Here is a 16,354-nt window from a genome sequence, read left to right as displayed (position 1 = left end):
TGCTGCTCTCCCCTACTGACTGCTGCTCTCCCCTACTGACTGCTACTCTCTCCTACTGACTGCTGCTCTCTCCTACTGACTGCTGCTCTCTCCTACTGACTGCTGCTCTCTCCAACTGACTGCTACTCTCTCCTACTGACTGCTGCTCTCTTCTACTGACTGCTACTCTCTCCTACTGACTGCTACTCTCTCCTACTGACTGCTGCTCTCTCCTACTGACTGACTGCTACTCTCTCCTACTGACTGCTACTCTCCCCTACTGACTGCTGCTCTCTCCTACTGACTGACTGCTACTCTCTCCTACTGACTGCTGCTCTCTCCAACTGACTGCTACTCTCTCCTACTGACTGCTGCTCTCTCCTACTGACTGCTGCTCTCTCCTACTGACTGCTGCTCTCTCCTACTGATTGCTACTCTCTCCTACTGACTGCTATTCTCTCCTACTAACTGCTGCTCTCTCCTACTGACTGCTACTCTCTCCTACTGACTGCTGCTCTCTCATACTGACTGCTACTTTCTCCTACTGACTGCTGCTCTCTCCTACTGACTGACTGCTACTCTCTCCTACTGACTGCTACTCTCTCCTACTGACTGCTGCTCTCTCCTACTGACTGACTGCTACTCTCTCCTACTGACTGCTGCTCTCTCCAACTGACTGCTACTCTCTCCTACTGACTGCTGCTCTCTCCTACTGACTGCTGCTCTCTCCTACTGATTGCTACTCTCTCCTACTGACTGCTATTCTCTCCTACTAACTGCTGCTCTCTCCTACTGACTGCTACTCTCTCCTACTGACTGCTGCTCTCTCATACTGACTGCTACTCTCTCCTACTGACTGCTGCTCTCTCCTACTGACTGCTACTCTCTCCTACTGACTGACTGCTGCTCTCTCCTACTGACTGCTACTCTCTCCTACTGACTGCTGCTCTCCCCTACTGGCCCTCTTTTTTTTTTGGTTGTGATGTTGAGAAGCGAGACACGGGAACTTTCTTTCTGCATCATTTATTCAGAGACAAACAGAAACCTACACTGTACATCTACTACCACTTAACAAGTAAACTGCTGATGGATTCTCAGCTCTGATAGCCGACAGCTGTCTGCTCTGAGCACATTCACCTTCACACACTCTCTCATGTGGCCTACACACTAAGCACTGAGCAAAAGGGGTGCTATCTGTATAGGTAGATGTGAACAGCTTATGACTTGGCCTGAAAAAAAGTTCAGTCAAAAGATTTTTTTTTTCATTTGTTCAACTTTCTTCTTATTTGTGAAAATAGGCATGTGACCCGTTTAAACTCCACCCCTCAAAGAATTGGAATCGAGAATCGATAAGAATCGGACTCAAAAGGAAGAATTGGAATCAGAATTGTTAAAATCCAAACCTATGCCTACCCATAAAATGAGCAATTGAATGAAAAAGTTAAGGGACTTCAAAGAATAAAATGAATGATAAAAGCTACATAAAATGTTCCTCTGAGATTAAAAGAGTTTAGCTTCCACATCAAGTGGATTGTTTGTTGCTCTGTATTGTTTATCAAATTTAAGGTTAGAGTGGAATATGGTTTCCAGTTATTTAAATAGACAACTCAATATTCAAAGTTTTCACCATGGATACAGCTAGCTTAAAGGAGCTTCCCCGTTTTATATCACAAGAGCCTGCCAGAGCTTCCTCTATTTTGTCCAAAAGTCCTAACCATCCAAAAAAGGATTTTACACTATAAACGAACCGGACTATGGTTCAGTTTGATCCAGACCGAGACTACCTCTTTTGGTCAGACCAAATTTCGGCCGTTTGGTCCGGGCCGTGGTCACACTTGTAATTTTGGTTTGGATCAAACTGAAAAGTCCGAAGGCCTGGACCAAACGAGGTAGGTGTGAAAGCCCCCTCAGTCTGTGCCCATTGATAACGCCCCTTTGAAATCGAAATCTTGGAAAACCAACTAAGAGGTTCCAGTATACGTATTTGTGAATAAGTCTGGCGATGCCAGGCTATGACCCATTGGACTTTGACCGATACTTTGGTTTATGACCAAATACCTGCAAAACTAATGACATTCCCATCAGCTTCGGGTGTACTTTGTGTTTTGTGCTCATCATCAAATGTTAGCATGCTAACCCGCTAATCTACGGTGTCAGATAAGCATTATACCTGCCAAACATTGGCTAGACTCTTACTGTCGCTGTATGACTATTTGAGCAGGAAATAGTGCTGAAATAATCAGTCAGATAATTGATGAGTTAATAGACTAAAAAAAGTCATCAACCACAAGTTGGATAACAATTAAACTTTTTAAGTAGTTCCTTATTTTGATAACCAGTTATCCAGTGGACATGCATACAACTATTGATTGCAAAGACACATCCTCAAAGTTCTTCTCTCCTGTGGAACTACAAAGAATTTGAGTGGTTAAGCAACTTTTTGGGGGCCGGGTAATAAAATGATGGATGAAAATAGTGAAAGTGGTTGAAAAGGAAGAATGGTATAGACGTTCCATTATAAACCCCCTGCTGCTTTCTGGGGAAATAAAGAAGCGCTGACTCAACAGAGACCTTTCCAATCACTTTCTCTCACTCCTCTCCACCTACGCACTCTCACAATGCGAAAAGCATTTTTTACTTTATACTATTATCGCCCTCCACCCAAAAAACAATATATTCAGCGTTAGAGATAGGAGCTGGCAAACATCCCCCAGCTTCAAACACGGGATGGATCTCAGGAGGCTGAGAGATAGGGACCCTTTCCATACAGCACTCAGCTATTTTCTCACAACCCTGTTCAACTCAGGGCACGATACGGCTTACAGTATTTCCATTGAGAGTGCATCTGTGTAACTTATGCCTGTGTCCTGCAAGCATCTCTTGTTTGATCATGGATGGGGGCAAGAGGCTGCACTTCTGTGCAGTTTTGTTAGTAATGGTCTCACAGAGTGTTGACCAGTAAAAATAAGCTTCATCTCTCAAGGATTTCTGACCATAGTTGTTTTTGTATGGGGGAACTGGAATGAGTGCCTGTGAGACTGACCTAGTGAAGCGTACAATAGAAAGTAGTTTTACATTAAGGGTGTGTGTGTGTGTGTGTGTGTGTGTGTGTGTGTGTGTGTGTGTGTGTGTGTTTCAGAGGGCTCTCCGTTCAGCTGGTGGCTTGGTGGTCCCGGTCCCGGTCGTGTGCAGACTTATTGGGGCGGAGCTCATCCAGGCAGCCAGCAGTGTGTCTGCGGCCTGCAGGGCGATTGCGTGGACCCACAACACTACTGCAACTGTGACGCTGACCGCATGGACTGGTACTGAAATCAATACATATATAGACATGGTTATTATTACTGTATATGCAAATATAAGTGCTTTTGTTTATGTTTTCATTTTGGTTTAACAGATTCAAACCATTCAGGTTTGACTGATAATTTGCACATTTCTTTGACTGCTGTTGTTGATCATTTTGTCATAAGGGTGATGATTTCACTCTAGTCATTTTTGTGACCATTGGTGTTGATGTAGTAGACTGCATTGTTTTAAAGGCAGAGCCTGGGACCTCTCTTAGGCAGACACAAAACATCACCTGTCTATACCACAAAGACACACATCATATGTTTGCCCTTAATTTAATTATAAACCAGATTTTATGGTGCTCTTTGGATGCTTTTATATAGACCTTAGTGGTCCTCTAATACTGTATCTGAAGTCTCTTTTATATAGACCTTAGTGGTCCTCTAATACTGTATCTGAAGTCTCTTTTATATAGACCTTAGTGGTCCCCTAATACTGTATCTGAAGTCTCTTTTATATAGACCTTAGTGGTCCCCTAATACTGTATCTGAAGTCTCTTTTATATAGGCCTTAGTGGTCCCCTAATACTGTATCTGAAGTCTCTTTTATATAGACCTTAGTGGTCCCCTGAAGTCTCTTTATATAGACCTTAGTGGTCCCCTTACTATAGACCTTTTATATGGTCCCCTAATACTGTATCTGAAGTCTCTTTCCTGAAATTCAGCCTTGGTGCAGAATTCCAGCCACTAGAGCCAGTCCCACAATGAGCTTTCCTTAGGATGTGCCATTTCTGTGTCTGTAGCTATTGAGGAGGAGAGAGGGGGGAAAGGTGGATGTTGGGGGTGTGGACTTGACTTTGCAGGCTGGGGGAACGCATAGTAATGTTAAAAAACCTCATAAAGTGAAATTTCCATGCCATGGGACCTTTAAAACATCATAAAATATAAGACACGCTGGTATCAGATCAGTCCTCAGTATCGGCCGATAGTTCAGGTATCGGGAAGGAAAACATGGTATCAGAACCTCTCTACCTGTAGGAAACACATTTGAGGGAAAAAGAGATCGACTGGGAAGAAATGTGTACGGTTGTTTGTCCATCTTATGCAGTTTGACCCATCCTGCTATCTTCATCCCACCTCAGTTCCATTTTTCTACCGTCTCTCGGTCCAAAGTGTGAAACTGTTGGATGCTGACACTGTTTTTACACACCATCCATCAGATCCTCAGAGTGCTGTGAGGATGTGGAAATGGAATGGAAAATTTCTCACCTGACAAGCACTTTGACATGTAGATTATAGGAGGCGCATAAATCTGAACACGGGTGTAAATGGACAGAGCTGCTCACTCGGCTGTCCGTCTGCAGTGCTCTTTCGGAAAATAGCTGTCACAGATATTGGCATAGATGGAGTGTTGAGTGTCAGGGTGGCTATGATACCATCTGGCTCACCATTAAAACGTCTTCCTGAAAAATTGTCTAAGACGCTGCACAGGTTGTGTCAGCTTATTAAAGTACTGTTATAATTCAGCAGAACAATTTGCTCCCATGTTTCAGCTGGCCAATTATCACCATTTATGTCAAAGTTGACCAATAACAATTTGTTCTTATTATGTATACTATTACTCATTATTAACTAATTATATCAATGTCTTCCCTCTTTTCCTTCCACTTCTTCTGCTTCTGTCTCTTTATTTTGAATGGTTCCTTCTCTTGCTCCTTTATTGGTGTGAATGCTGAAGGCATTCAAAACAAATGTTCTTCTACGTATATATTATTATTTTCCCGTACTCTTTTTTGCACATTAACTCCTTCCACATTTTTCAACATAGAAACTTCATTCAAACATCAAAACGTTCAGCACGATTATGAGATTCCTGCTTCTATACAACATTTCCTTAACTTTCACAATTTCTGAAATATTCAACGTTTTCAGGGAAATGTTCCCCAGAATTATCCAATTTGACACAAATTCATACGTTTTCAACTGCTATCTACTCATTCATACATTCACAGAGAAACACCATTCAGACTTTAAAATGTTCCACCTTTTTCATACATTCCGGGTAGCGTCAGCCTTTCAACATCCAGCAGTCACACCGCAATTTCAGGCTTCTGCTCTTTTTCCATGTCTTCTTCTTTTGCAATTACTCTCTTTTTTAACTCCTCCTCCTTCTTGTTCTGTTACTCCTCCCTCATTCATTCTTTTATTTCCTCTCCTTGTCCTCCACCCTTTCTTCTCCTCCCTCATTATTGCTTCCCCTCTGTCTCGTTTCTTCATCTCTTCCCCTTTTTCTTCCTCCTCTTCCTCCTCCCCTTTTAATCTCTTCCTCTTGTTCTGTAATCATCTCCCCTTTGCTTCTTCATCTGTTCCCCTCCTTATCCTTCTCATAGTCTTCTTCTTCCCTTCTCTTTCTCTCTTTCTTCTCCTCCTTTTCCCTATTTCTCCTCATTGTACTTTTCTTTTCCCCTTTCTCCTTTTTCGTCTCCCTTCACCCTCTCGGCCCTTCTTTCCCATTCCTTTTTTTTCTTTCTAATTCCTAATTCTTCTTCTCCTTCTTCTGAAATTGTATTGAAATTGTAATCTGCCCACATACAATATAATCTTTGTAAATCCTGCACTCAAACCATTCAGCCTATTTTTTCTTATGCTATATTTCTTTTCCTGTATTTATTGTTCATTTCATATTCATCTTTAATATATTTGTTTGTCTGTTCATGTATGGACCTTTCACCACGCCAAATTCCACATAAGTGTATCTTATTGTGGCAATAAAAACCTTTTTCTGATTTCAGATTTTACTTCTTCCTCTGTTACTCCTTCCTCCTCTACCCGCCCATCGCCTCCTATTCCTTCTCTTCCTTCTTGCTCTTCCCCTCCATCCTCCCTCCCCTTTACACTGTTTCTATGTATCTTTTATGTATTTTTTTGTCATTTGAGACTGCCCTGTCAAAGAGAGATTTCTCGTAACAGACAAAGGTTTTCTTTTCTTATCTTATCTCTCCCCCTCCCTCCCTCCCTCACTCTCCTCCTGCAGGGCTGAAGACTCGGGCCTGCTCACCCATGAGGAGAGCCTCCCTGTCAGGTCTCTGGTGCTGGGTGACATCCAGAGGCCCGTGTCAGAGGCCGCCTACAGGGTGGGACCGCTCCGTTGTCAGGGAGATGGTAAGGCTTGCTCTGGTTGCTTGGTTACACATGATGGAGAGGAAAGAATCTTCCTATCCTAAAGAATCCCAGCTTTGTATGAAACCGTTCCCTATCACAGAAACAGTGTACTGTATACACTATATATATATACAAGTGAAAAAAACTTGAACCATGAAAACTATTTGCCTCTCCCCGTTCACTTCCAAACATATTTTTTCCGAATTGAGGTCCCGTGAGATCCACCGGAAGTGGAGGACCTTCGCCTCTCAATTCCTATTTAAGAAATATTACACAAGAGGGTGTGATTTACCATCATTTTATTGGCACTGCAGTGATGTCTGCAAAACCTCGGCCATACCAAGAATGAAGTTAAATTAGTTTTTATAATTGTATAATTCGCAAATTCAAAATAAAAATAAAAAAGCCAGAGAGGATTTCAAGTCCCTCCTTGTCTAGTCGGCCAGCTAACTTAAACTAACGTTAGCTTTGCAGCAGAGGTGGAAAGTGTTCAAGAATGTTCTACTTAAATAAAAGCACTATTACTTTGAAGAACTTTCAATTGAAGATCTTGACAGTGTTTTCATCATCATGTTTCTCAGAGAACTTCTGGAACGCTGCGTTTTTCGACAAGGAGACCTCGTACCTCCACTTCCCCACCTTCCACGGAGAGCTGAGCGCAGATATCTCCTTCCTGTTTAAAACCACGGCCTCGTCCGGCGTGTTCCTGGAAAACCTGGGCATCAAAGACTTCATCCGGATCGAACTGAGCTGTGAGTAGGAGCTGGAGGGTTGGAGATGGAATCTGGATTAGAGTGATGTGTCAGTGAAACCTGGAAGCCTAATGGTGTAGACACATATAGCCGATGGGCGACCGTTGACAGAAAACCCCGTCGATATGATCAGTCGCCTCCCCGAGGTCCAAAAAACTGCCACAGAACAGACCAAAAAGACGAGAGGAGACAAGACGTAATACATCTCTCTAACAGCAGGCGGCGCTAATCTGTAATGTTGCCCAAGAAATGAAAACCGGCAGCTGATTGGACGAACGCGTCACATGGGTTTGCTTTCTCCGGAAATTCAGAGCAGGACTGTCATGGCGGCCGTTCAGAATACAATCTCATATTGTACTAAAATAGTTTTAAGCGTTCTAAGCGAGAAATAGGCCATGCAGTTGCTGAATCTGTCTTCATTTCAGATCAACAAAGGTCAGTTTAGAAGATTTTCGTCAGATTTTGAAAGACTCTAGTCACCTCATTCCGCTCGTCATTTCCGGGTGAGTCCCGACGGCCCTGCCGCCGACCGAACATGTCAGGTCGGCCAAAATGAACGCCGACAGCCCCCCAGATGGACGACGGCACGGGACACACCGAACAGATTTGAGTCACTGACCTCGCCAGACTGTCCAACAGCCGATTATTGCCCTGGTGTGTCTCGGGCTTAAGTCTTAATCTGGATCTGTGTAAAACCCCTACACGTAATCTGTATCCATCTATCCTGGAGGGAAATATATTGTTTATTTTAAATTGAACTCAGCTGTCTTAACCTTCCTTTTCTGATTTAAACTGAATGTTACCGAAGTTTAATGTCATAGGGAAGTCTTTTCACACATATTTGGAACCTGGCTGCAGGGATTTGCTCCCATTCAGCCAGAAGAGCATCAGACCTGGCTCACAGTCAGTGTTTCAGCTCATCCCAAAGGTGTTGGTTGGGGCTGAGCCATTGACTGTAAATATTAATGGACAGAGCATGTGCGATGTCACCCATTGGTTTGTGGAGATCTGCTTTGAGACGTCGAGTTTGCCATTACGGGCGCAGCCATCCTGGTTGTGGGTGTGACGATTTGAGACGAGAGGGAGGAGTGAGGGACGAGCCGTAGACTGTTGGGCGATATCTGACTCTGACGTTAGCTGAGAGTTGGCAACGCTGCTTACGCTATACGTTACATTACACACTGGCAATCTGGATGCAACTGCTGCTGAAAGCTAGCCTACATAATTCGTGGTAAGATTTAGTTTAAGATTTAGCAAACTGTCGATCACATCATAGCCACGCCCTAAAACACCTCCTGCTTTATTGCCAATTTCAAAATCAACGAGACCATAATTAAAAAAAATGAACATCATTCTTTATGCAGAAGACTTAAAACTAGCGATTGAGACCATAAACTCATTATGAAAATGTTTACTGAGGTAATAAATCAAGTGAGAAGTGGGTCACTTTCTCATACACTTCTACAGAAACCCACCTCCTTTTGCAACCCGCTTGTCTCGCCCCTGCTGGATAGATAGAATGATTCAGATAGAATGCAGGTTTAAGGCACTTTCGCATTTACAGCACTTCGCCGAACCGGATACGTTATAATGTATGTAGCTGGCTTTGTGCACATGAAAGTTGGAACATGTCTAAAATAACATAATATACTGTTGCATTAAAGCCCCACGATATCTTTATACAGTAAATCTGAAGTATCTCTCTTTAACATTAAATATTCATGATTAAAGCCATAGTGGGTAGTTTCTGTCTCCCCCATAAGAACAACACTATCATTGCATCCTACAACACATTCTCACTCCCATCGCGTCAAAAAGTGACAAACGGGACAGTTAGGTTTAGGAAAACGTGGTGGGTGGGGTTACAAATGTACGTTTTAGTGACACATGGGACATGAGCCCCGGTCTCCTGGGTGAATGTCCTGTGTTGTTGGACGTCCCAATCTTCTGAACATAGTCATACTGAGAAATCCAGAGAGAGTTGTGTGGAGCTGATAGTCTTAACTAGCTTTGTAGCAACTCATCTGGCAACAGCTTGAATGTAACGGACGTTCATTAATATCAAAACGTTAAGCACCAAAGCTTTACATAAGTAATAATTAGAGTTGAATTCAAGAAAGAAACATCCTTAGTTATTATTTATGAAATGTGTCTGCTCCATCAGGACTTTGTTCGTGTGGTGTGATATAGAATATTAGCTGTGTGCAGTCATTGAGGAACTGGTTCAAGGAAATGTCTCTGACACATAGAAGGTTAAGCCTAACCCTTTACCTATAGGTTAAGCCTTTTTAAGGCATAAGAATGCATTGTGCAGACAGATAAGCAGAAGAACAGGAAAAGACAGTTAAAGTTAAGAGAATAGAAGAGGAAGTTGCACCACACAGAGGCCCCAACCTTGGTGTGTGTGTTTGTGAAAGAAATCTAGGAAAGAGAGGGGAGAGAGTTCCGTTTCCTGACAGCCTGGTGGATAAAGCTGTTTGCTAGTCTGGTGGAGCAGGCACTGAGGCTTCTATATCTCTTCGGCAGTTTGTGAAATGGTCACGTTATTTTTAATCTATTGATTCGTGTTCACGCGGACGTTTTTTTCGCGGTGGCCAACAAATACGTAGTGGCCAGAGGACTCACACCTCACACGCCGGGACAACGCGCGACAATAACGGGACGGTTAACGGGGAAACAAAACGCCACATGCAGGACACGATCCCCGGCCTCCGGGGTGAAAGTCCTGTGTTGTTTGACCCATCCACCCCCCCAACCAACCTCCTTATGCGGATTTTCTGCATTTCATATTACTTGCTACCGTAGTCATGCTGTGACCACGACATATACTTCCCATTTAAATACATTAGTTTACGTTTTCGTGCTGGCCACCACAAAAAAAACGACAAAAACGTCCCTGTGAACACATATCAATACATTAAATAATGTGACCATTTCACGGACTGCCGTGAGACTGGGTTGGAGGGCAGGAGGCTGAAAAGACTGTGTGCGGGATGGCTGTCGTCGCTCACAATCATGGTCGCTTTTCGTCTTGCAGGGAGGGGAGTGGGGCCCCAATGATCTTTCCAGCTGTGTTCACTATGCGCTGCAGGGCTTTTCTGTAGTCAGTGCAGCTCCCACCCCACACAGTGATTCGACTTCATGTCTGTCGCTAGGGAAACTTAGACTCTGTTGATGATCCCACAGCTGTGTTGTAACTTTTATGCTGGACTCAGTGAACTTTGCTCAACTGAACTCTTTGTCTCAGATTGATCCTTGTGTTCTGGTAAACTTTAGTCTGATGTAAGAAGGCGCAGGAATTAATAAATTGGAGTCAGATTTGACAGGCCTTAGGGCCTCATTTTAGACATAATTCTCTCTACAGTGATGACAGATTTGACAGTGCTGGCAACACAGACAAACCCCCTCATCAGTCATCACACTTTGATTCAAATGCTGCTTCATTCTGATGAATTACGGCGACATCGCCTTTTTCCAACTGAGCCACAGTCACGAGCCCTAAACAGCATATGGTGGCATTTACTGCTTGCTACAATAGCTTAGCATAAAAACTGAGGGAAACAACTGAATTAAGTGAATATAAAAATACAAACATCTACTGAAGAAGACGTATCACGCATCTTTAACTCAAGATAAAGGAAATGTAAAACACATTTTTGTTCTTGGGGGAGATGTGTGCTGCAAAATCAGACCAAATCTGAGAAGTTAATTTTTGCTCTGCTTCAGGGATGGTTGAGTTGAGACTGAGAGCACACGGAGCTTCTCTCTTCTTCACTTCAGCTTTGTGTTTTCATTGCTCATATTTTCGGTTTCAGCTCTCAGTTTTCTGCTTAGCTTTCTAGCTGTTGCCCACAGCACATATCATTTAGAATATGACAGCAATAAACAAGGTTTTTTTTTAATTTTAATTTTATTGTATGTACCACAACATCATGGTCTTGCTCTCATCAATTTGTTGTCTTTTAAAATATGGCAGATATACTCACAGGGGTGTTCTTTATGCTTATGGTTATGCAGCTAGGTATGAGAAACGTGTTTATGGGAAGACATGGTGTCTGGTGTTTAGTAAGTCGTGTATGAGTTATTATGGAACCCAGGCAACTTCTAGGCAAGACCCGCCCTTCAATAGCATTCACACGCTACTATTGGCCAGGCGTCCATGCTCACGAAGGTACAGAAACCTGATTTGTTCAGGTCCTATCCCCTGACCAATCGGCTATCCTAACCTTAACCACTCAAGGTCAATGCCTAACCCCAACCAATCTGGCTGCTTCGTAGGGCGGGACTTGCCTAGAAGTTGCGTGGGATCCATAATAATGCATTGTGTATAGATGGCTTAAATCAGTTATTTGAGTCATCTATAGTTGCTTTTTGAAGTTCAATCAGCCCATTTCACCAGTTTTGTTGGGTTTAGTTTGTAGCTTTATATGTTCTATGTTATATAATGCATTTTGCATTTTCTTAGAAATGGGATTTGAAGAGACACACACACAGAATGTTATATAGGGACACTGCTGCACCAACAGCCTCTTTCCTTGGGGAAATCATTGTCAGTGTGCATGTTCCAGCTCTGAATACTGCTGCTCTGTTGCCGGCTTCCTCAGAGAGCAATTTCTAAATGAAGTTACCGTGTGATGCTGGGATATTGTTTCATCTTGTTCTGTGCTCACAGAGTAATACATCTTCTCCTTCCAAAACACCAAAGATGAGACGCCGCAAGTCTCTAAAATCGACTCCTTTTGTTGGAATGAACTTGACAGGGATTTTGTCATCTGAGCAGACCGTTTGAAAGGGGCAACAATAGAGCACCAAAGAGAAACTGTTCTATTCCAGAAGTTAAAAAAAATCTCATAAAACGCCCAGCTGACATTTATAATAACTAAAACTCCAGCCTTGGAGCAGAGAATTTTTCAACAGTATGTTGTTTGGCTCACCTCACATGTCTGGATAAGGATGGTAGATATTTGAAAAAATATCTGATATTGTTGTTCATTCAATATTCGTGATTTTTTAGCTGCCTTTTAAGAACACCATTTCCCCTGAGCCCTAGATGTTTGTGAGCCAAGTGCGTAACTTTGGGTTCGATATTTGTGGGGTGGGGGTAGAGATCTCCAACTATCTAGGGAGGTCCCGGGACATGTTTTGAAAAAAGAGATAAAAACGTCAAATGGCGACAAATGTTGAAAAAAACTTAAAGTCATTCGTCTCTCTTACGTACATTAGTTTTCCCCTTTGTCGCCATCCTTTCCATCAATCATCCCTCTCCCTCTAACTCCCTCTTCTTGTCTCCTGTGTCTCCCTCTCTCCCTCCTGTCAGCCTCTACTCGGGTGCTTTTCTCCTTCGATGTCGGTAACGGGCCGCTGGAGGTTCGCATGGACTCAAGCGTCCATCTGAATGACAACCGGTGGCATCGCGTCCGGAGCCGAGCGGAACGTCAAGGAGGCGTCGCTTCGACTGGATGAACTTCCTGTCGCCACACAGGAGGCTCCTGCTGACGGGCACTTCCACCTGCAGCTCAACAGCCAGCTGTTCATAGGTCATTTTGAGCATATCAAACACTTCATTTCCTGCATTCTGGTACATTTTTCTTGTGCCTTTTCTGCATAAAGTTATAGTGCAAATGTCTTTATTTATGTAAAGGAAATTATAATAGTTTTTTTGGGGGGTTGCGCTAGCCAGTTATGATTATTGGGGGGGTTGTAGCCCCCCCCATCCCCCCTGTAAATGACGTGCCCCACTGTTTTTGTGTTTGCGTGTTGCTGTGTTTTCGTTTGAGTCATGATTCCCTCCGGCTGTGTGCCACGGCTGACGGCGCTCCCGCAGCCTAAGCTGCTCAGCGGTAATGAGGGAGAACCGTTACGTGGTCGGTGTGTGCCATGCGGCGGCAGAATGAGCTGGGAGACCCAGAGAGAGACAGTAGCTGTGAATGAAACCACTCCCTATCACGGAAACAGTGCACTATATAGTGTGTTCGCCATGTTGTAGTTGTGTTCGAATTCTCCGCCATAAAATGTCATTCACCACGTAGTCCACTGTAAAATACCCACAATGCACAGTTAATTAGAGTGTAAATACAATGTACCCTACATTTTACTCCTGTATACCACAATACAACACAGCCGTGTTTTCCCGGAGAAGAAGAAGAAGCAGAAGCGCCTGCGGAAACTGAAAAGGAAAAAAATTGTTTTAGATAAGATAAGATAAGACATACTTTATTGTCCCTGAAGTGAAGGGAAATTTGTTTTAGTCTGTCCATTCCGCAGCTTTACAAAGATAACACAACATACAGAAAATAAGCATCTCTCAACACATACTCTCATGCAACACAAAACACAAGTACCTGTATAGTAAGCACATTAACTCCTCCTTTCGTTGGCATTTTTAATTGAACAACCCTGTCGGCTGCATTCTACGCACCAAGTGTAGCATGGCCCTTGCACAATTAAATATTGCACAACTAATATTGCCCCAATCCCAATAGCCTACGTATTGCACAAATGACAAAATGCACTGACATGTTTTCCACCTTTTATTATTCTCCTGAGTGCTCGGTTTGTTTCAGGGACGTATTAGAAGTATTTTTTTTGTCGGTTTGATGCTGGGCGTGGCCGCCTCCATCACACAAATAACCGGCACATCTGCTGACGCAACGATGTTCTCAGTGAGTGTCCGGAATCTGGTTTGGTTGTTCCCGAAATAGTTCACGATTTAATAAACACTACATAGGGAATAGTGAGAGAGTGAATTAGGAAACAGTTTCCAACACAGCTGGTGTGTGCCAGAATGAGCCGGTGTGCTGAGCCAGGCCAGGCCAGGCCAGGCCAGGCCAGTCAGCGTTGTGCTGGGAAGCAAGTGTTTATTGAGATGTTTTGTTTGTTAAAGGTCCTATGACATGCTGCTTTTTGGATGCTTTTATATAGACCTTACTAGGGCTGGGCAATACGGAGAAAATCAAATATCACGATATTTTTGACCAAATACCTCAATATCGATACCGCAACGATATTGTAGTGTTGACTACTGGTGCTTTCACAAAATATTTACAACTGCCACTTCTTGTTTGAAAGCCATGATGTCTCTCTCTCATGGGTGGGCCAAATTCTCTAGGCGGGCAAAGCAGAGAAAGGGCAGGTTATCTTGCTCCTTATGACGTCATAAGGAGAAGATTCCAGATTGGCCCATCTGAGCTTTCATTTTCTCAAAGGCAGAGCAGGATACCCAGGGCTCGGTTTACACCTATCACCATTTCTAGCCACTGGGGGACCATAGGCAGGCTGGGGGAACTCATATTAATGTTAAAAAAAACCTCATAAAGTGAAATTTTCATGCCATGGGACCTTTAAAGACTTAGCTCTTTAGTTCACTTTTTGTGAAACATTCATCGTTTGTTTAATCGTTAGTGTCCTCTGCTCCTAGGACCAGTAGGGATATAATAATGAGATACATGAGAACAGTTCCCTCATTAGTAGCAGTACTGCTGGCTTTGACATCTCTTCCCTACTTTTTCTGACACGTCTCTTTCTTAATAACTCGCCTACACACACAGGCACTACATGTGTAGTATATCTTCTCATAAAGGTATATTCTTTGTTCTCCAGTTCTCTGATTTATTAAGTGTTTTTCTGGCCATGTTGGAAAGTGTCCAGTTGGCACATAATCCTCTTTCCTTCTGTAACATGTCTTCATTATTTCTACATTTCTGATTGATGCGCCAACCATTCAGGCAGAAGTTCTGTGCATAATAATGATATCCTGTTAAATTGAATACCAATTAGCAGTATGTATCTGCTTAAATAGAACTCTGACTGTCACAGTTTTGTTCATGAGGAACGTAGTTGTGTGCAAGTCATCCTTTCAGGTAAAGATAGACAATAATCATTTCTAGTTTATTACCTGCGCAGAAGCTGCTGTGGCGGAGGAGAAAATGTCCTCCGCTTTGAAAATCACAGCAGTTTCACACATGCTAAGCCTGTTATTGACTAAATGCCACCAAGTGGTGCTATGGAAGATGCCATTATTATCAATAGGGGGTCTAGCACTGTAACTCCCCCTCCACAACTAAGCCTGCCAGGGACGTTTAGATGGTTTAGAAATCAGTAGTCCGTCACCTTTCTCTTTCTTTATGTTGGCATTCTAAACTCAAAGTGCTTAACTGCTATTGGCTAAATTCTGGTCAGCATTGAATGTGAAAGTGCTGAGTTGATGGTTTCTGATCTGACCACGGACAATAACCATTTTTTTTATAAATCAAGCATGGATCAGGGAGCAGTAATATCTACTGTAGTGTGTGATGTGATTTCTTGCAGTGAGGGTCTTTAAATAATCTGTAAATGAAGCTGAACCTGTGTAAGGGATTCAATAGGCAGTCATGGACAGTCTCTGAACCAAACTCCATCCATACTGCAGCCTTGTTGATCTCAACATCTGTTCAATACCACACTTTGAGTTCTCCCTGTGACCTCTCCTTAGAGCTACAGGGGGAAATAATGAAAATCCATCACCTTATTATCAGGTGTTATCATTCTGCAAACATTATGTTGTTTGTCATTTCACATCAGTAAACAAACACACAGCGTGGAGGGGAAGCAAATCATCAATCAGGGATGAGATTGGATTAAGGCAGCAGCAGGGAAATCCAGGTGAATATTGATTGGTTGAATAATCCGCAGTAATGTCACCACCATCAGCCTGAACCTGCATATGTTTACCTCTGAACTGTCAGTACGGTACGCTGGAGTAAGTCTCACAGATGTGTGTGTTTTGGGATGGAAATATGCCGGTATTTATCCCCAGATTGGTTTGTCAACACATTCTCACTCCCAGAGCGTGAAAAAGCGACGACTGGTCAGGTGCCTTTGGCCGCTTGTAACGCGTAGTTTCTGAACCCGAGATGAGATTCTCTCTCATTCTCTCTCTCCAGAGCCACAGAAGGTGATATTACCTGAAGAAAAATGTGCGAATATGTCAATGTTCATTTCTGTGTTTGGGGCCTGTTGTGTAACAGTTGGCTCTGCAGGATTACTATTAGGGCTGCAACTAACGATTATTTTAATAATCGATTAATCTGTTGATTATTTTTTCGATTAATCGATGAATCGGATAAAAAAGCATTAATTTACATCAACTCAATACATGCATACTTATTGTTTTAGTTAATAGTTGTGTAAAGGTAAGTA

At 42.9% G+C, this 16,354-nt stretch overlaps 1 pseudogene; it reads left to right on the top strand.

The window, feature by feature from the left end:
• Positions 1–16,354, top strand: part of LOC114564962 (contactin-associated protein-like 4) — a 177,860-nt pseudogene that overhangs the window by 129,105 nt on the left and 32,401 nt on the right.

This window comes from Perca flavescens, chromosome 12 (assembly GCF_004354835.1).
Source record: "Perca flavescens isolate YP-PL-M2 chromosome 12, PFLA_1.0, whole genome shotgun sequence".
NCBI lineage: Eukaryota > Metazoa > Chordata > Actinopteri > Perciformes > Percidae > Perca > Perca flavescens.
The sequence above is the reverse complement of the archived record's forward strand: the minus strand, read 5'-3'. Positions and strand labels throughout refer to the sequence as shown.